The sequence below is a fragment of the Eptatretus burgeri genome, chromosome 16 (genome assembly GCF_056783735.1).
Source record: "Eptatretus burgeri isolate ZD-2024b chromosome 16, Ebu_testis_v1, whole genome shotgun sequence".
NCBI lineage: Eukaryota > Metazoa > Chordata > Myxini > Myxiniformes > Myxinidae > Eptatretus > Eptatretus burgeri.
The window spans coordinates 57142920-57165641 of NC_140976.1; the positions used below are offsets into that span (position 1 = coordinate 57142920).

General features: G+C 43.6%; 1 long non-coding RNA gene across 1 annotated transcript in view; it reads right to left on the reverse strand.

The window, feature by feature from the left end:
• Window positions 1-22722, reverse strand: part of LOC147011114 (uncharacterized) — a 61641-nt gene that overhangs the window by 17837 nt on the left and 21082 nt on the right. The window contains exon 2 of the long non-coding RNA XR_015052340.1: window positions 19215-19318. This is a non-coding gene — a long non-coding RNA (uncharacterized LOC147011114). The remainder of the gene's footprint in view (window positions 1-19214; window positions 19319-22722) is intronic.

Here is a 22722-nt window from a genome sequence, read left to right on the forward strand (position 1 = left end):
ATCGATATTCGGCGATTGACCCTATTTTGCGCGGGTAGAAAATTGGCGAGGCCATGGCGGGGTTGAAGATCCACCCGTGACAGGGTTCCGGCATTGTTCCGGAAGGTCACGACTGAATTGTCCGTCCGGTGGGCGAGCGGTTACTATTAGTGAAAAGCAGTCGTTCGCATGCCGGCGGGCGCAAATTCGTAAATAAATATATATATATATATATATATATATATATATATATATATATATATATATATATATATATATATATATATATATATATATATATATATATATATATATATATATATATATATATATATATATATATATATATATATATATATATATATATATATATATATATATATATATATATATATATATATATATATATATATATATATATATATATATGCCTGGTGTTGGCGCAGTGGTAAGGGCAGTGGCTTGGGACCCAAGAGGTCCTGAGTTCAAGCCCCGTTGGGACACTGAATTAATATATATATATATATATATATATATATATATATATATATAAACCAAGTCGAAAACACCAGGGGGTTGACTCAGCCTGCCATCCTTCCGAGGTCGGCGAAATGAGCACCAGTTGTACTGGGCCCGGTGTATGCCCCGGTTAGAATAGGTGTACCATATCCCTGTGTGTCGTAAGAGGCGACCAGGGTTGCGTCAGGAAGGGCATCCGGCGTAAAAACCTATGCCAAATCATTATGCGGACAACAAAACGAATTTCCACACCGGATCGGTCGAGGCCCGGGTTACCAACGACCGCCACCGGTACTGGTGGTCAGCAGGGTACCAGTGGAAATTGTGCTACTGCTGGGCGAAGGAGGAGAAGGAGACGGGGAAGGCGAGTCCGGAGGCAGTGGGAGAGGGGGAAGGGTAGAAGTGTGGAGGTGAGAGTTGGAACTCTGAATGTTGGGACGATGACTGGCAAAGGGCGAGAGTTGGCTGATATGATGGAGAGAAGAAAGGTGGACATACTGTGTGTACAAGAGACCAAGTGGATGGGGAGTAAGGCGAGGAGCATTGGAGGTGGTTTCAAACTGTTCTACCATGGTGTGGATGGGAGGAGAAATGGTGTCGGGATAATCCTGAAGGAAGATCATGTCAAGAGGGTATTGGAGGTGAGGAGGGTGTCTGACCGAGTGATGAGTGTGAAGTTGGAAATTGAAGGGGTGATGATGAATGTCATCAGTGCATATGCCCCACATATGGGGTGTGAGATGGAATATAAAGAAGATTTCTGGGGTGAGTTAGATGAAGTGGTGGAGAGTGTATCCAAGGATGAAAGAGTGGTGATTGGAGCAGATTTCAATGGACATGTTGGGGAAGGGAATAAAGAGGATGAGGAGGTGATGGGGAGGTACGGTCTCAACAAGAGAAATGTGGAAGGGCAAATGGTGGTAGAGTTTGCAAAAAGAATGGAAATGGCAGTGGTAAACACGTATTTCAAGAAGAAGGAGGAACACAGGGTGACATACAAGAGTGGGGGAAAGTGCACACAGGTGGATTACATCTTAAGTAGGAGATGCAACCTGAAAGAGATTAGTGACTGTAAGGTTGTGGCAGGGGAGAGTGTAGCTCGACAGCATCGATTGGTGGTCTGTAGGATGACTTTAGAGGTGAGGTTGAGGAAGAGAGTGAGGGCTGAACCAAGGACCAGATGGTGGAAGCTGAAGGAGGAAGACTGTTGCGTGAAATTTAGGGAGGAGGTGAGACAGGCGTTGGATGGTGATAAAGATGGGTGGGATGATTGGGCAACGACAGCAGAAGTGTGAGGGAGATAGCGAGGAAGGTACTTGGTGTGACATCTGGACAGAGGAAGGAAGATAAGGAGACTTGGTGGTGGAATGAGGAAGTACAGGAAAGTATAAGGAAGAAGGGGGTGGCGAAAAAGAAGTGGGATAGTCAGAGAGATGAAGAAAGTCGGCAGGAGTACAAGGAGTGGCGTCGAAAAGCAAAAAGAGAGGTGGCTAAGGCCAAGGAAAAGGCATATGACGAGCTGTATGAGAAGTTGGATACAAAAGAAGGGGAAAAGGATTTATACCGATTGGCAAGACAGAGGGACCGAGCTGGGAAGGATGTGCTGCAGGTTAGGGTGATAAAGGACGCAAATGGGAATGTGCTGACGAGCGAGGAGAGTGTGTTGAGAAGGTGGATGGAGTACTTTGAGGAGCTGATGAATGAAGAAAATGAGAGAGAGAGAAGGTTGGAAGAGGTGGAGATGGTGAATCTGGAAGTGGGGTGGATCAGTAAGGATGAAGTGAGGACTGCTATGAAGAAGATGAAAAGTGGAAAGGCGGTTGGCCCAGATGGTATACCAGTGGAGGCATGGAAGTGCTTAGGAGAGATGGCAGTGGGGTTGTTAACCAGATTGTTTAATAAAGTCTTGGAAAGTGAGAGGATGCCGGAGGAGTGGAGATTAAGTGTGCTGGTTCCGATTTTCAAGAATAAGGGTGATGTGCAGAGCTGTGGAAATTACAGAGGGATAAAGTTGTTAAGCCACACCATGAAGTTGTGGGAAAGAGTAGTGGAAGCTCGGCTGAGAGGAGAGGTGATGATCTGTGAGCAGCAATATGGGTTTATGCCAGGAAAGAGCACCACTGATGCGATGTTTGCTTTGAGAATGTTGATGGAGAAGTACAGGGAAGGCCAGAAAGAGTTACATTGTGTGTTTGTGGATTTAGAGAAAGCTTATGATAGGGTGCCAAGAGAGGAGTTGTGGTATTGTATGAGGAAGTCGGGAGTGTTGGAGAAGTATGTGAGGATCGTGCAGGATATGTATGAGGACAGTGTGACAGCGGTGAGGTGTGCGGTTGGAATGACGGACCGGTTTAAGGTTAAAGTGGGATTGCACCAAGGATCGACTCTGAGCCCTTTCCTGTTTGCAATGGTGATGGACAGGTTGACGGACGAGATCAGACTGGAGTCTCCATGGACCATGATGTTCGTGGATGACATCATGATCTGTAGGGAGAGTAGGGAGCAGGCTGAATCGAGCCTTGAGAGGTGGAGGTACGCACTGGAGAGAAGGGGAATGTTAGTCAGTAGGAGTAAGACGGAGTACATGTGCGTAAATGAGAGGGAGGGTGGTGGTATGGTGCAGTTGCAAGGAGTTGAGGTGGGGAAGGTGGATTGGTTTAAATACTTGGGATCAACTGTCCAAAGTAACGGAGAGTGTGGGAGAGAAGTGAAAAAGAGAGTGCAGGCAGGATGGAGTGGGTGGAGAAGAGTTGCAGGAGTGATTTGTGACAGAAGGGTAGCTGCAAGAGTGAAGGGGAAAGTATACAAGACGGTAGTGAGACCAGCTATGTTGTATGGTTTGGAGGCGGTGGCGCTAACAAAAAGACAGGAAGCAGAGCTGGAGGTGGCAGAGTTAAAGATGCTGCGATTCTCGTTGGGAGTGACGAGGATGGATAGGATAAGAAATGAGTGTATAAGAGGGACAGCGCAGGTAGGACGGTTTGGAAACAAAGTGAGAGAGGCGAGATTGAGATGGTTTGGACATGTGCACAGGAGGGAAACGGAGTATATCGGGAGAAGGATGTTGAAGATGGAGCCGCCAGGCAGGAGGAGAAGAGGAAGGCCAAAGAAGAGGTTCATGGATGCGGTGAGGGCGGACATGCGGGTGGTTGGAGTGTCAATGGAAGATGTGGAGGATAGAGCGAAATGGAGACAGTTGGTCCGCTGTGGCGACCCCTAACGGGAGCAAGCCGAAAGAGGAAGAAGAAGAAGATATATATATATATATATATATATATATATATATATATATATATATATATATATATATATATATATATATATATATATATATGTGTGTGTGTGTGTGTGTGTGTGTGTGTGTGTGTGTGTGTGTGTGTGTGTGTATTTTATTTTTTTTAAAGAAGAAGAAGGCGCTTACAACCAAAAGTCAAAAACGAGATCAACTCCGCTAATTTGAGCAAAAAAGCAAGAGCAGACCTGCATAAAATATTTATTAATAATGTTTGGTGTTAAGGGGCTGTCTCACCTTGACGTTTTAGCCAGCATATGGCAAGGTATCAAAATGTATGAAAACGCTGGCGTACGCTGAACTATTGATGTTTTTTTTCAGTTTTGGGCGTATAATAACATGTTGGACGTAGGCATAACGTCGTAGTAACGTGCACAGAACGTTTCAATCACATATAGATAACTTATACCAACGAATGCTGAGCGTGTTGTCGGCGTTCACAACCTATGCCCAACGATAGTTTAACTTATGCATAGCGCGGCAGAGTATCGCCGACGATCACGTGGCGTAGGCGATTCATAGGCTGCGGCTCGACGATTCAAATCATAACCGCACTAGACATCGAAGTGTGAAGCCGCTGTCACACCTTGACGTTTTAGCCAGCGTATGCCGACGTATGAAAAATTTGCCGAACCAAGCTGGCACACGTCGAATACGTTATGGGTAAGTTTTGTATACGTTAAGAGCATGCTGGCAGACATCGTAGTATGCCGAATACGTCGAAATTGTCAGCATATTGAAAATTTCTCTACGAACTCGGCGTATGACACACATTCCGCATACGCTGGCATAAGTTGTAGGCACGTTACGCGATTGTTGACACACCTCGACACACGTTACTTGTAAGTTGCTCATAAGTTCGAAAACATCGAGGTAATGTTTAGCGTCAGTGTTCCAGACTCCCTGGTTTTTTTTATTTTCTTCGGCATGACGGTGATGTTGGCACTTCGATTTCTAGTGCGGTTATGATATAATATAATTAATAGGCTGCCGTTCAACGATTTAAATCATAACCGCTACTAAAAAAAAACAGGGAGTCTGGAACACTGACGCTCACCATTACCTTGACGTGTTTCGACTTATGAGTAACTTATAAGTGACGTGTGTCAACGATCGCTTAACTTGCCTACAACACGTTACCTCATAGGTTAGAAATAAGTTTCGGGTACACTAAACATTACCTCGACATGTTTCGACTTATGAGTAACTTACAAGTAACGTGTGTCGACGTGTGTCAACAATCGCGTATGTGGAACATGTGAGTCATACGCTGGCATACGTCGAAAAATTTCAAGCATGGAACATTTGTCTAACACCTCGGCGTACTACGAAAAAATGCCAGCGTACTATGACATATGCCAGCGTGCTCTTAACGTATACAAACTTATCCATAACATATTCGATGTGTGCCAGCATTTTAGCCAAATTTTGCATACGCTGGCTAAATCGTCAAGGTGTGACAGGGCCTTTAGGGAAGGTTAAATTTGGAAAGCATACATTTGTTCTGATGTCACTTTCTTTAAATAGAAAAAAATGGCTCATTGTGTATTGGTTGGTTGTGTATTGGTTCTGATGTCAAAGGTTGGTTTTAGAGAATTTTAAAATTATTTTAAAATTGTCAGGGGGGGGGGGGATGAAGGAGTTATGGTGGGGAATGGGACTGGGGCGGGTGTATGAAAGCTTGGAGTGGGGAAGTGATTGAAGCCTTTGGGTTGGAGGAGAGGGTGAAACTTGGAGTTTGGGAGTGGGGGGCCTTGAGGGCTTGAATTCACATTTTAAATTGCATGAATGTTCCGTGGGTTCCTGCTGGTAGGGTAATACTGTCTGTCGGTCTGTCTGTCCCACCATGAAATGGGGGTGTGGGGTGCAGGGGATGGGCGGGGGTGTGGGTGGAAGAAAAAAATATTCAAAAACTACGAAAACTAAAAATAAATGAATAAAAAAAAATATATATATATATATATATATATATATATATATATATATATTGCATTTATAAATTAGTATGGTGTTCGCGCAGGCATGGTGGGCTGAATGGCCTCCACTTTTTTTTTTTTGTATACCTTGTCGAGGCTGGTATGAGAGCGAACACACGACTCACAGCAAGGGGGAATGAGACAAGAGGGGCGGGAGTGGAAGGGACAAAATAGTGGGGAACAGACATTAGGTGAACTGTGGAAGGGAGAGGGATGGGGATGGGATGGGGAACATGGTGAAGAGAAGATGGACATTACAGGGACTTTCAGGAAGGAAAGCAGGGGAATTGAAGGAAGTGGGCTTGGGTGGATTATCGGGGGTAGAAAAGATTGAGGATTTGGATGGGGGATGATAAGAGGTGGTGGTGAACAGCTGTTTTCAAAGCCTGGAGGGAAGAATGAGACAGAATAGAGTGAGGAAGTTTATTCCAAAGGCGGGAAAAAAAGAGGAATGAAAGAGTGAAGATGAGCAGCGATTCGTGATTTTGGTAGTTTTACCAGGAGGGGGTTGTTGGAGGACCTTGAGCGCCCTGTGGAAATGTGGTGGGGACAAATCGCATAGAGAGCAGGGGGGCGGGGGGCGAGGATGGAGAGCAGACGCTAGAAGACAGAAAGACCACCGACCAACCTGCGGTGATTGGGTGCAAGGCCCAAAGTCTCAGCTTCATTGCGGGAGATGCCGATGATCCTAAATGCCATGGTTTCGACAGCGTGAAGCTGAGAAAGGTGGGAGGCAGGAGCACCAGCCCAGAGGGGAGGGCAATACTCCATCAGGCCACGGAAAAAAGCTTTGTAAGTGGTCAGGAGCTCAAGAGGGCCGAGGAAGGACTTTGCAAGACAGAGGATTCCCAGTCGGCGACTGGCTTTTGAGGCGAGGTTGGAAATGTGACTTTCCCAGGAAAGGTCATGGCAGATAGTGAGACCCAGAATCTTGAAAGAAAAGACTTCTTCCAGAGGATTGTAGAGAAAGTGGATGGGGGGGGTTTCTAAACGGTCCTTTCGAAGAGATATAGTGAGAGTGTGAGATTTGTCTGGATTGAAAGACATGTTCCACGTGTTGGACCAGTTTGTGATTTTATCCAGATCTGCAGTGAGCGAAAAAGCTGCTGCTTGCCGGTCTTAGGGATGACAGATGGTAGGGCAGAGGGTGGAGTCGTCGGAAAAGAGAAATAGAGGATTTTCCAGAGAGTCAGAGAGATCATTGAAGAAAACCAGAAAAAGAACAGGGCCCAGAACGCTACCTTGAGGAACTCCAGCCTGCACAGGAAGAGGGGATGAAAGAACTCCATTTAGGGCCACACGTTGACTGCGACAGGAGAGGAAGTCTGCGAGCCATGAGTGGAGATGGCCTTGAATACCATGGGAAGAGTTTGGTGAGTAGTGCAGGGTGCCAGACTGTGTCAAAAGCACGTGATATGTCCAGGGATACGGCTCGGATTTCCTGTCTGGCATTGAGGACCTCCATCCATTGATGGGAGAGCAGAAGCAGCATACCCAGGGTAGAGTGACCTGGTCTGAAACCAAATTGATGATCGGAAATCAAGCCATTGGAGAAGAGGAAGGATTTCATGTCTGAAGAGATGATGGATTCCATAACCTTGCTGATGATTGGGAGAAGGCTGATTGGTCTGGAGTTACAGGGACCTGTTTTTGCACCTTTTTTGTGCTGGGCAGTGATGTTTACAGATTTCCAAGCAGATGGCAGATGACCTTGGGCAAATGAGAGGGTGAATAGAACAGAGAGAGGGTGAGCAAGAGCAGAAGAGCAGGCTTTGAGGACACGTGGGCTGATGCCTTCTGGACCGGTTGCAGAATCTGAGTTGAAGTTTGAAAGCAAGCTCTCCACCTTGTCAGGAGAAATGGACACAGAGTCCAGGGACAGTTGGGTGCGACTGGGTAAGATGGGTAGAGAAAGTGATGGGTTTAGGACACAAGATTTAGCTGCAAACACCGAGTTTAGACATTCAGCTTTATCACGTGCGGTATCAGCAGTGCGGCCATTTGAGGTAAGGGAGGGGATGGAGGGGGAACATACACCAGAAACAGATTTGATTAAACACCACCAGGATTTTGAAGAGGGAGAGAGGTTTGAGAGTTCAGACTTGAGATGAGAAAGATGTTGTTTTCTGGCTCTCCTGAGGGTAGATACATACTTGTTCCGAGCTTTGTGGAAGGAACTGAGATTGCCCTCAGTTGGGTTTGCTTTCCATGAGGCAAAGGCAAGTTGTTTCAGGACAACTGCCTCGCCACAATCTTCAGTAAACCAAGGGCGAGAGAAAGGGGAGGACAACTTAACACGAGAGGGGATAAATCTGTGCATGAGGGAGAGCAAGTTTCTTTGAAAGAATTCCCAGGATGAGTTGATGTTTGAGAAAGTAGTGATAGGAGACCAGTCTGCAAGTTTGATGGCTGCTCGGAGACCCTGCCAGTCGGCTTGAGTGAAACGCCAGACTCGACGATGGTGAAGTGGTTCTCTGATAACAGCCAGAGTGATGTCCACTTTGACAAGGACGTGGTCAGAAGAACCGATTGGAGCGGAAGAAGGACCACAGATATTGTCAGGGAAATTTGTCAAAATAAGATCCAGAAGAGATGGAGTACCATTGGTTGAGATCCGGGTCGGGAAGTTGACCGATTGAGTCAGTCCTAATGAGTCGCAGAAAGCTTTTGCTGAGGTGCCATGACAGGTGAGAGAGGTACCCACCCCGAGCCAACTGGCATAATGACAATTGAAGTCACCACATGAGAGGAAGAGAGAGTTTGGATGAGAAGATAGAAGATGGTCCATGTTTTCAGATACTGAGGTGTAGATGGAGTCATCACTGTTTGGTGGACGGTACATTACACATATAAACATGAGGTGGGAGTGGAGGGGAAGCCGTAGCCAGAGGTATTCCTGGGGGTGTGGGGGAGTGAGAGCAGTGCATGGAGAGTGAGGAATAGTCTTTGATGAAGAGAGCAACACCTCCACCAGGACAAGGCTCAGGTCTGTCATACTGGAGGAGGGAGTAACCGGGGAGAGATACTTGGGAGTCAGACACGTCTTGGGAGAGGAAAGTTTCTGTTAGGCAGCGTATGTCTGGTTTGTCAGTGGATGGAAAGATCTGAAAGGTTTGAGCGAAGGCCCCGGATATTTAAGGTCCACACTTTTAATGAAGAGGTAGGGGAGGAGGCTTTGTTTGCAGGGGGTGGAGGGGGAGGGGGAGGGTAGGACAAGCAACGAGGGGGGGGAGGTAAGGAGGGTTGTTGAAAGAGTGTGGGGTATTGCAGAATAGCTTGGGGAGGGGGCCGAATGAGGAGGTTAAAAGCCTCTGTGGTGCTGGGTGAGAGGGGGACAAGAGAGAGGGAAGAAGGCAGTTGAGGATTTGAGGAGGTGGAGTGAAGAGATGGAGGTGAGAGGGCAGTGGAGGGAGGCAGCTTGGTGGATGAGACGGGGGCAACTTTGAGAAGGATGAGTGAGGGGGATGAAAGGTGGGAGAAAGGTGAGGGGGGAATTTTTGAGAGAGGAGAGAGGGAGGCTCGGAGGGAGAAGAGTGGGATGGTTGCTTTGAGAGTGAGAGTGAGGGGTGAGGGGGTGAGTTGGCACTGAAGTTGGAAAAAAAGAATGGTTGATGGAAAGCGAACATTCATTGCAAACTGTGGTTTTTAAAAGTTTTAGGTGAGAGATGCGATTTAACACAAATCTTGATGGATGCAATGAAGGTGAATTCAGAGAATGGAGAGAAGAAGCGCTGTCATAGTTGGATTTTTAGGCAAGGTATGAAGGAAAGGTCGAATTCTGAGCAGTCTTAAAATAGCAGAAGAGTAGTGCATTATGAAACAGCAAATAGTACCACATGTGTGAGAGAGGAAGATGAAGCATTATAAGATCGTTTTTGTTGTTAATATTAATGTTTGAGAGCGTTTTCAACAGATTAGGTCATGTAAGTGTTGAAAAAAAATCGAGGAAAAAGACGAGGAGGAAGATAAGAGGAAGAAGAAGAAGAATCGGGAGAAGGTTAGCGTGTTGTTGTTGTTGTTGTTTGGTATTTGTTATTTTTTTTTTGAGATAAGAAAGAGATTAGTTGGGAGAATGGGGGATGTTAGAAAAGTGGGGAAGATGAAAATTGAAGGTAATGGGGAGGATAGAAATTGAAGGTAATGGGGAGAAAAAAATAAAAATAAAAACCGATCGAACACCGAGTGGAACCGGTAGGCCTCAAGCCTAGGCCTCAAACACCCGGTAAGAACGTCGACAAAAATACTCACAAAATAGCACGATTTTTGAAACAAAACCGAACTAGGAACACAGTAGCATGTAGGTGAGAAAATTTTACAGTTAAAACAGGACAAATAACGACCGGAAACTTAACTTTGAGATCGTCAGCAGAGAGCCCCGAAGGAGACCTCTCGTCGCTCCAAACCCGGGAACACTTGTCTGTTTCCCTTGTTTTCAATACTGTGGTATTTTTTACCACGAACTTCTGCTAGTATGTGGTATTGGAGAATAATTGAGTGTGAGTGTTAGAATTGTAGAAACATCATTCATTCTCATCACTTGAAATTCAAAAAGGCTTAATGCAAACAGGGTACCAAAAGACTTCCTGTTTGATCCAAAACGCTACTTCTGCGGCTATTTCATTACAATGACTGGAATCCCACCAGAGGGAATGGATAAGCTTTATTGAAAGAGAGTAAGACACGTGATGATGGGATCTGGGCAATTTAATGCCAGAATCAAAGACAGCCGGCAAGGAATGGACAAAGCATTGACCCCGAACACCAAATATTCAAGGTCCAGACATCAGCCTTAAAGTTTATGACAATAACGTTTTGAGACCTTAATGGTTTGATTCATATTGAATTTATTGAACGTGGCAAAGCCATTTATGCACAGAGCTCCAGTGACTCGTTGCACAAGGAAGTGAGATGAGCAATCTGCGGATGATAGTCAGGTTTGCTGTCTCAATTAGATGTGCTGTCTCAAGTGTGATAATGCTCGTATTCACACGACAAATGTGACCATGACCACTCCAGAAGAGAAGAGATGGGTTGGGAAGATTTAAATCATCCTCCACACAGCCAGACTTATCTTCGGGAGATATCAAATCAAGTGTACTGAAAATAAATATGCATGATTGTCCCAAATAATAATTATAAGCAGATGGCATCAAACTGCAGCCATATCTGTGGGATAAGTGTGTACATCGCGAAACAAGTGAATACTTCATCATATTCTGGAATCTAGAATAAAAAGCCATGAGAACCTTGAACTAACCTCATAATTTAAAGTGTATGGCAGTGTGTAAACAATGAAATGTTCTGTGTTAAGCAAAGCACCACAAAGTTCATTCCTTTATTTATTTATGGCAGTCCTTGGGAATCAAAGGTTGGTTGTTCATACAAGATATGCAATGCGAATACCAGGTTGTGCGAATTTGTTAATAGTGTATGACCTGCTGCCGACACAGCAACCGCACTGGGATAGCAAGAAGTGTAACTTGGAGTTGAAGAATATCTGACCACTTCAGGCAACTTGCTGCCTGCACATTATGAGATATGGCTGCTCAGATGTAGGTGTGCTACCTTTGCACCATCTTGGCAGACCACATACTTTATACAAGCACATTGTAATACTCAAATAGTTTCCTTTAGTATTTTCTGTGATATCGATTGCACCAACAATTCATTCACTGCTGAACGTCAGTAGTGCATTGATCCCTCCCTCTGAACTAACATCTAAAATGTACAAGGATATAATATAAGGGACTCTGATTCAGGAGTAGGTCATTTGGACCATCATTCTTTTGCAATATCACACCACATTAATTAAATGTGTCAGTTTATCAACTTCATTGCATTGGTGTGTGGAGGGGAATGAGGAGTGGGTAGGAAAACAGTTGGGCAGGCACAGAGTCATCACCAGGGACACACACACACACACACACACACACACACACACACACACACACACACACACACACACACACACACACACACACACACACACACACTTTGTATTTTATTTCAGTTTAATTGTTTTGTACCTTAGCATGTTTTTATCCCCTGCCAACCAACGTCCGTCACATTTCTTTTCCGAGCTTAACTACAAATCCCCTCAATATATATTTATGAAATTTGGTACACATATCAAGCAAGTGGTGAACTGGTGCCTTTTGATATTTTCTAATTGATAGGTCACATGGTTTGGCAGCCATGTTGGATTCAAGAAAAAATATTAAATAATGTTTTCTCTGGAATTACATAACCTAACGAAGCAAAAATTTGCAACTATCATCTTCCATCATGTCTGCATACGTAGTAAAATTATGAGATCACAAGTCACATGGTTTGGCGGCCATCTTGGATAGAAAAACACACCTCATCCGATTCACATGAAACTTCACACACGTATTCCACTGGAGGATTGGAGGCAGAATGTATATTTATGATGTCATAAGTCACATGGTTCTTCAGCCATCTTGGATTGAAAATTAATAAATTTTAAAAATCTTCTTCTCCAGAACGGCTGGACAGATTGAGGCAAAATTTCACATACACTTTCTCCAAGACATCCTTTCAGAAGTTTGTTAATTTCTAATTGATAGGTCACATGGTTTGACGGCCATATTGAATTTACCCTAAAACCTTCAAACATCTTCTTCTGCAGAATGGCTGGTCAGATCAAGGGGAAACTTCACATACATATTGCACACGCTTCGGGAATATAAGTTTGTTAATCCTCATTTACTATGGCGGGGAATATCGAAGACTTTGTCTTCAACGGATGCTAGTTTCTCTTCATTTGTAAATCAAAATATAATGTAGATGCAGAGTCGTCTTCATTTCCCTCAGAGGGGATTACAGTGATCTGGGAAATACATTTTTAGTGGGTACTCTCTGCAGCCCTTGTGCCAGGCTAATTGATGACCTTACAGATAGATTTTCCATCTTAATCTACATTCTGATGGATGACATATTATAGATGTTAAGCAAACAAAAAAAATAAGACATCAGACCACTGTGGCGAAGATCAAGAAGGATAAAAAGAAACATTCCCACTGTATGAGTGTGTGTGTGTGTGTGTGTGTGTGTGTGTGTGTGTGTGTGTGTGTGTGTGTGTGTGTGTGTGTGTGTGTGTGTGTTTTACAAGACTCGATCATGTCTCTCACCCATAATTGGAGGGAATACCAATCAGCTCCCACCTAATTACCCCAGGTGGCTCGAATCATCAGATAAATTAACCCTCATGCTCTTCTCGCTGAAGAAAACTGCATCAAGCAACCAAGAAAAGCTACACAAGATAAGCCTTTTACTGCTCAAACTCTGCCCAGGCTGCAGACATTCACAAATAGTACATACATGGGAATCCCAATGCTCCACATACCCCTCAGCCACCATATCAATTTCATCATTTGTTAGCAGTCATCAGCGACAGCTTACACAGAAATGCGTACAACCGAAGCTACCAAGCATGTATCACGGAAAATGCTAATAGTAATTGTGTAGCTCTTCTTGGTTGCTTTAAGCAGCTTTCTACTCTTAACCACAGTAATTCTGACAATGTACTTGCAGTGGATGAGAGCTTTTTCAGCAACACTATAAACACACATTTTTTTTGTAGAAAAGGAAAAGACACTTGAGATTGACAAGCAAGGAACAAGGTTTTATCTAGTCGATGATCATTCAATTAAGGGAGTGAAAATGATGCTGGGGAGCCCAGTTTTTGATCCAGGCAATGTTAAAATCAGTCAATTGCTTACAGATTATTAAAGTTCTCATTGAGGTGTACAAATACTTTGAGATTTGTGATAAAGTAAACTGAAGTAGAGGGTGTTTTATAATTAAGGTTAGATCATTTCTTACTTACCATAATTATTAGCCCCCGTTGGACTTAGTCAGAAACGTGGGCTTATGGATTGTGTCTCGTCCATCCGTGCGTCCGTCCGCAGCTATATCTCGGATATGTGTGGACTGATTTTGTTCAAACTTGGCCAAAAGACAACACGCGATGAGATACATAAGCACAACATTTTATTTCGTGATTCGATCAAAGATGACTAACTGGCAGCCATTTGAGTTGTAAAAAACCCGATGTTGAACATGTCCTCAACAATTTCTCTGACATGCATTTAACGATGCTGTTCAAACCTGGCACACAGACAAGGAATGATAGCTTACATATGAACTTAGTTACTTTTCAATACCAGATCCAAGATGGCTGACTGGTGACTTTTTTTTGTTTTGTTACTTAAACGTGTACCCAACCATTTCTCAGACATGCATTGCCCAATTTTGTTCAAACTTTGCCCAAGCACAGTAAATGATGGCATACACGTGAACCTCATTTTATTTTGTGATCTGATCAAAGATGTCCGACCGGTAGACTAGCGGGCATTTGAGTTGTAAAAACCTGGTATTGAACACGTCCTCAACCATTTCTCAGACATGCATTACCTTGTTATTTATGTTGTTCAACCTTGGCATACAGATAAAGAATGACGGCTTCATTAAGAACGTTATTACTTTTTTGGAGATCATATCCAAGATGGCCGACCAGTGGCCATTTAGTTACTTAAATGTTTCCCCAACCATTTCTCGGACATGCATTTTTTGATTTTGTTCAAACTTGGCAAAAGCACAGTACATGATGGCACACACATGCCCCTCACTTTATTTTGCGATCTGATCAAAGAAGGCAACTGCTGGACTGGCGGCCATTTTAGATGTAGATAAATATGGGTTCGCCCTTTAATCCTGTCGAGCAAAATTACTAAAACCACCGGGGCTATGATATTTTTTGTCTTTTCCTCCTTGTTCAACATAGTAATGGCGAGTTCTGATGAGTGAACATGAACTGAAGATATTCCATCATACATAATTCAAGTTAGAACTACAACAACTTAAGATCATCAATAACATCCTTCAAATGTCAATATAACACATTACGAATAGCCGTTCAACACATGATTGTAATTGTGAGGATCAGCTTAATGGGAACATATAAGGGTGTGTTATATGGAACACACCCATATATGGTGTGTGTGTGTGTGTGTGTGTGTGTGTGTGTGTGTGTGTGTGTGTGTGTGTGTGTGTGTGTGTGTGTGTGTGTGTGTGTGTGTGTGTGTGTGTGTGTGTGTGTGTGTGTGTGTGTGTGTGTGTGTCTGTGTGTAGGAGGTTTTATGATTAGTCCTTTACCAGTGTCCAATCCACTATACAGTTTCTTATATATTTTTAAAATTAATAAAAATGATGCACCCCTCACCTCAAAAGGTATTATTGCAAACTGCCCAAGATAAGGCAGAATGTCTAACCTCTAACCGAACCTCTGTTTTTTCCTCCAAATTGTGTGTATCCAACACATTCCATTCTGTCCCCATTCAACCTGGACATATCCACTGTCCACTGGACTCTGTGTCTTTCTCACCTGAGAAGGTAGAAAAAGTTCTTCCTGACCATGACTCTGCCTCTGCAGTCGGCCCAGAAGATACCAGCGGCCATTTTCTCAAATCCTGCTCAATTGTTCTTCCTCCCCATCTATCTACCCTATTCATTCTATCCTTTTCATTTGCCCAACTCCCCTCTGCATGGAAGTCAGCAAACATCAGTCCCATCCACAAAAATGTACAAACAACAGATCCTACTAATTATAGAGTAGTAGGCTTGCTTCCAATTACAAGAAGGTCATGGAATCCATTCCAGCTATTGATGTCAAGTCTTTCCTGTTTTCAAACAGTCTGATCTCTGACTATCAGTCTGGATTCCATCCCAGTCACTCAACTATGGGCATGGCTCTTCAACAACGGTTGAAGACCCTCACTCTCAAACAAGAGGATAGGAATGTCTTGCTGGACATATGTCTAGGTTGTTCCAAAAAGACATGGACAACTTTGGTTTTTAATATATTTAGTACCACAAATGATACAACAATACCGGCTTTGTTTTATATGATACAGAAACTCATAAAGTTATATATTTTTTCAGGTCTGGAGGTTGAATGTAAAAGAAAATGGTGACTCCACAGAAGAAAGCTCAGTGCATCGAGTGTTTCTTCGAGACAAGATCTGACATGCAAGTTCATCATAATTTCCACACGAGGTATGGAAGGAATCTGCCATCATGGACTAGTATCAGAGAGTAGTACAAGAGGTTTAAGGAGACTGGAAGTTGTCATAAACAGAAAAGTATCAGTCGACCAAGCACAAGTGCAGCAGATGTTGAACGAGTGTGTGAATCATTTCAACAAAGCCCCAGAAAATCAGTTTGACATGCATCCAGAGAACTGAGACGACCAAGGACCACTGTGCATAGGATTTTACATAAAAGACTGAAGCTTTATGTCTATAACGTGTAGATTCTGCAGGAACTCAAACCAAATGACGAACCTAAATGCAAAGTGTTTGCCACGGAAATGCTCAGTCGCATGGAAGATGATGAAGATCACCTGAAAAAGGTCATGTTCACAGACGAGGCATGCTTCCATGTATTTTGGAAGGTCAACTGGCACAATATGAGGATCTGGGCCTCTGAAAAACCCCACGTCGTCGTTGAACACATACGTGACATTCCAAAGGTCAATGTGTGGTGTGGCCTTCTCCGTGACCACTTGGTGGGTCCATTTTACTTTGCGAAGGATACAAGGATCTCAACAATTTACATGAACATGTTGGAAGGATTCGCCTTCCCACAGATTGAAGACCTGCAACCCAATAAAAATTTTCAAAACTATGGTGCTCCCCCTCATTGGGCCTTACGAGCTGTCCTGGATGAAAAATGTCCAGGTCGCTGAATTGGCCAAGACGGACCAACCGCCTGACGCCCCCCCCCCCCCACAGTCATCAGACATAGCCCCCCTTGATTTTTTTTCTGTGTGGGTTTGTCAAAGATGTTGTCACAACATCAAAGTGGCAAATGTGCAGGATCTTCGATCTCGAATCACAGCTGCATGCACACTGGTGGACACAGACATGCTGAGCTGAACATGGCAAGAACTTGTGTACCACCTTGTTGCCCTGTGTGCGACAAACAGAGCTCACATTAAAGTGTATTGATGGTGTGCACAAAACTTTATGAGTTTATGTATCGCATAAATCAAAGGATATTGTAATTTCATTTGTGGTTCCAAATAGATATACAACCTTTTTGGAACACCTTGTATCTCAGGTATTTGACAATGTCTGGCATCCTGCTTTGCTTGCCAACTTCTCTGCTTGTGGCATAGACGGCCGCCTTCATTCCTGTATTTCTGACTTCCTCCACTCACACAGCCAAAATGATGTGATCAATAGAACCCTCTTCACCCATCTCCAGTCTTTCAAGGCAGTGTTTTGGGCCTAGTCTTTTTTCTCATGCACATTAATGACCTCTCCAATGCTCTGGAAACCCTCTCTTCCTTTATGCAGATGCATTCCCATTGTGTCATACAGTTCCCCACCCCTCCGCCATGAAGACTGCAGCGGCATCTATCTCTATCTCTATCTCTATCTCTATCTCTATCTCTATCTCTATCTCTATCTCTATCTCTATCTCTATCTCTATCTCTATCTCTATCTCTATCTCTATCTCTATCTCTCTCTCTCTCTCTCTCTCTCTCTCTCTCTCTCTCTCTCTCTCTCTCTCTCTCTCTCTCTCTCTTGATCTCGAGTTGATTAGACTCTGGTCTGAAATCTGGAACATGTTCCTCAATCCTGGAAAATCTCACAGTATCACCTTATCACTCTGAAATGATCGTCAAATAAACCCACCTATCTATTTCCTCGGTAATCCACTGGAAGAGGTTTAGTCTTTTGAACCTCTAGGCCTCACCATGCATGTGTGGACACAATCAGCCATGGGCTTTCCTGGACTGACCACAAAGCAAAGCTGGCCTTCAAAGCCAGCAAAAGACTTGGCATCCTCCATCAATCCAAGTCTTTCTTTGGAAAATCAGAGCTACTCAGTCTACAAGACCTTTGTTCATAACTCAATTTGTCAATTCCTTCTGCCCTGCCTTTGATGTCATATGGGAGATTTCAGGTATCTCTGGCAACTCTCTCTCGACATTACCATTTCAGTCAAAGATGAGAATGGACTTGCCACCAACGTCTGTGGCAATCCTACAAATTTGCAACATCTTTCAAATGAAATTCCCCGCTACTGTCAGTCAGACAAACTTATGGTGCATATGTTCAAGACAATGAAATAAAGGAGCATCTTTAGAGGGGTGGTGTGGTGGCTGGGGGTTGAGGAGTATGGATTATGCTCCTCCCTTCCTAAGAGGAGCCTTTTGCCTTATCTTATTCAATGATTTGATTGGTCATTAGCAAAGGGAAGAGATATTTGATAGATTTTTGACATCAAATGATATCAGCAAGTATGAATTTTCTTTTTCCAAGTGATGTGAACATGTTATTGAAGCACAAGCCTGGATGCAAGCCAATCAAACATTTTTTACACACATTCAATATTTTTATCTCATTGCATCATAAGGGTTAATATCTCTTCAGGAGAGTAGCAGTTTCCAGATGTAGTGTTCCACCAACAGAGCAAAGGCAGAGAGGGTAATCAGATATTACTACATGTGGATTACCAACAGAGTGGACAATGTCACAGTAAGAAGGTATCACAAAATGAACCGAGATGTCCTGCACTTTGGAAAATATTGTCCACATTGCGAATTCAAAAGTTTTGCAGAAAGGATGTGAAGGTATGTAATGGGAAATAAGTTCAAGGCAAATTATGAACCACATAAGTAATGCTGGCACAGTGTGTGTACCTGATTTTTCTTTCAAGTCTTTTCCATGACCCCACAATCTCTCCAACCCTTTGACCCCCACCTTGACCATTCATCTTTGCCTCGAACCAAAAAGGTAGACTGAACGTTTCACACCATGACGGATAGTTATAGTAGATATTCCTGAACCATAATTTCTACATTTTACTTCAGGCATATATCAGTTCAAGCGTAGCACCATATAAATTACCCCAAGGGCAGAGGCATTTGCACACAATATCGCAGCAGAGGGATCGTGCATATCCTCCCTTGACCAATGCCCTAGCATTTGGCGTTTTCAGCTATCAATATGGAGGCAGATTTAGTGGAAGCAAATGATGCAGGTGCTTATTTAACAGACCACGATTTACCACACATGACAACACTATTGAAAATGTAATTAAACTTAGAAGCTTGGTCACATGCAATGCAATGCTTTGCTCGAACATATCGAGTGTCATCGAAACTTTCACTCTGCAATATTTGGCATTATTATGGAGTGGATAATTCCAAATGTTGATTGGTTTATGGAAAAAGACGGCATCACGGGTGTAAGGAGATAATGACAGTCATCTACACAATTATGAGATGATATGCCTACAGTGGAATGAATAACATCAGGATGGCAGTGAATGGACCTTAAACCCAGGTGCAATTGTACCAAGGGCAAGTGTCACAATATGGGGTGTTGGGATACCTTGGAGGTATGCGCACTCACCTTTATGATATGCCCAGCTTGGGTTTCAATATCGACCCAGCTCGAATCTGTCACCCTGGTGTTTCATGTTTCATGACTGGCATCCGCTGGCCTTCTTTAAAATGCTGAAACCAACAGAGTGCAAGTGCAGCACATTCAGTCAGGAATTATTTTCTGTATACATCATCCTCAATCACTTCCGCCACATCTTCGAAGCCAGCCAATTGTCTGTCCTGACTGCCCACAAACCTTTAACTTTCACTCTATCCACCCATTTGGATGCTCACTCTCCTCGCACACTTTGCCAACTCAGTTATATCTCAAAATTCACCACCGAATCAAGCACATCAAAGGAATCGCAAACTCTGCGGCTGACACTCTCATGCATAGAGGTATTTGCATTGTCTTCTCCCAGCACAATGGCCTTCGATTTTTGATGCACTTGCAGCAGCGCAACGGGAGGACACAGAGTTCCACAAACCACAGTTTGCAGCCGGTTCACTTACATTTCGCGAGGTACCACTCACAGGGATAAACATGACCCTCGTGTGTGATATATCGATGGGACAGTCATGCCCTTTCGTTCCTGTGGAATTCCGTCATCCAGTCTTCAACACTTTTCACTCACTTGTGCACCCATCTACTTCGGCAACCCAGCGACTCATCACCACATGCTACGTCTGGCCATGCATCAATGCCAATGTGCACCGTTGAGCCAAGCAACGTCTTCAAAGTCAACGCTTCAAGATCCAACGTCATACTGTTGCACCACTGGGTATCTTTTCAACACCAGATAGGCGTTTTAACAGAGCTCATGTGGATCTTGTCGGCCCCCTCACACCATCGCCAAGGCCTTTGTCCACACCTGGATCACACGTTTTGGTGTTCCATCAACCATCACTATGGATCATGTAAGCCAGTTTGAATTCACTCATTTTGCAAGCTGACTCAACAACTGGGTACCGACCGTGTGCGAACCACTGCTTACCATCCAGCAGCGAATGGTAAGGTGGGGCGTTTCCACCGCCAACTCAAGTCTTCCCTGAAAGTGCATGATAACTCTATGAACTAGATGGACGTCATACCTACGGTCCTGCTTGGTGTGTGAGCTGCTCGAACAGACGACCTTGGATGCTCCACTGCAGAGCTAGTGTACGGTGCACCGCTTCGTTTCCCAGGAGAATTGTTCTCAAGGTCCAATGCATGCAGGGGCAGGGTCTCCAGGTGACAGCAACACGTATGCCTTCGTCACGCCCAATTTTTATTCCCCAGGAATTTTCTACATGCAACCACATATTTGTACGTCATGATGCTGTCCAGAAACCATTGCAGCAACCATATGACGGACCGTACAAAGTTTCAAGAAGATCCTCACACTCGATATTAACAGTGGCTGTGAGACAGTCCCCATAGATTGATTGAAGCCAGCTTTTCTTGACGCAGCACCAAAGCTGACCCTTCCATTGAACAATGGGTCGACACCTACTAAAACAATACCCTTGCTGTAGTATACGACTTGTAATGGGAATCATGTACAGTACACTTCCCAGCAGGAATTTATGAGAGTACATTTTGCTTGTTGAGCATTTCTCTTTGCTGCGACTTTTATTTTTACATGGAAGTCAACATCTCTTATTCTACAACATTATGTATTTTGTTTGGACCTTTCGTTTGAGTAATACTCTTGGTGGGGGAAGTACTGCAGCGGCATCATTTTGCCTTTGATTTTATATGCAAATATGCTCAAGCTCAGATTTAATCGTGGGGTTTCTGGAAGAAGGAAGAGTGAGTCAGACGGTGGCAGTTTCAATTAAGAGAATTGACTCGGAATACGACTGTCTCTGACGTCACTTCTTCCGAGCTGAAAATTAATAATCATTTTAGCAAAAGCAAAGTGAATCATTCGAGGTTCAAAGCACCACAAATAGAAAATGTAAGCGTGCGGTGTTACGGGGATTTTTAGTAGTCGGATGAAGTGGTTGTGGTGAGCATGGTATAATTTGGTGACCGGAATAAAGATCTGAGGTGAAATGGCTCTTGAGAATTGGCACACAGTTTTGAATGGAAAATTCACGCTTGCTGGGTTACTATTAGTCTTTGCGTGTGTTGTGTGAGATAGGGATGTTGCAAAGGAGTGGAAGAACTGCATGGGTTGAAGATTAAAGAAGTCCAACCGAAAGAGAAGGTTAAATAAGTCCAACTGAAAGAGTCCCATGCAATGCATCTTTCCCCTTTACCCACTAGACACATGGAAGGAACGAATGCACATACTATTGAAATAACTGCCTTGGGATCGCTGTATGTTGTGTGCCATTGCCTTGAGGCATGCAGTTTTGCAGAACCGCAACGATACGTTCACGTCAATGTTAATATTTTCATTTTTATGACTATAAAAGTCTCGTGTATTGAGAGGTTAAATTTATACCTCTTGCATGTTCATTATATTCATTTATCAGGTTCTTCTGAGGGGGTAATAAGACTTTGTAAACACCCTGTAGATTATTGGTGAACAGGCATTATAGAAGTTTTACCTTAGAAGTGGAATTCGATGCTCGTTAATGTACCATTGATGTTTCTGGTTTAAGTTTGCCTCTGATATATAATATAGGGCTGTTCAAGAAGAAGAATAAGATGTACCAACAACTTTGACTGCTTCCAGAAGAGGTTTATTCATGGGTGAAACTGCAGAACTTTCTGAAAAAGGAAAAAGGAGATTTTTGTGTGTGGGGGGAGGGGGGGTCCGGGGGTATGCTCCCTCAGAAAATTTTGAAAAAGTTAGGTCAAAATATGCATTTTGGGCGTGATCCTGTCCATATTGTAACCGAAATACGATGCAAATGAAAGTGATATTTGGGGAAGAATTTTTTTTATTTCATTTGAACATTCATTGCTGGAGCCTGGTGTTGGCTTAACAGTTATCGTGGCTGGCTTAAGATCTTAGAGTCTCCCTAAGATTAACAACAGGTGGATTGACTCAGCCCGTCAGGTTAGCAAAATGAGTAATGGGGCATTGCATCGACAGGCACTGCATCGCCTGAAATCGGAGTCGTGAGCATACAAATGATGGGAATACATCTGAAAGGAGTTCAAATGCCATAAAGAAATGATAAGTTGTTGAGATACTTAGCTGAACAGCTCTCTGCAACCCAGTAGGGCCGAAGCCAGGAATGTTGATGAAGGACCCGAGGAGAAATCGACTCCACACTCTTGAGACAAACTTCACCAATCCGCGTAAGGCAAAAAGAGACGTGCAAGGTAGCACAAAGGCAAAGAAAAGCTCTTTACACACGAGCCACATGAAGGTGCCAATATCAAGGGAAGAATCATTAACAGTGAAACTCCACGATAAGGGTTGCCCTTTTCAGCACAACACCAGGTACAGAAGATCTCTGAAAGAGTGGAATGCATCTGACAGACACCAACAAATGGTGGTTGTTCGCACCCAAAACGCCAAGCAGGCAGATCTTTTTAGCAGGCAGGAATCCGAATCAATCCTTTATTCCAACAATGACCTCGTCTCTCAACAACC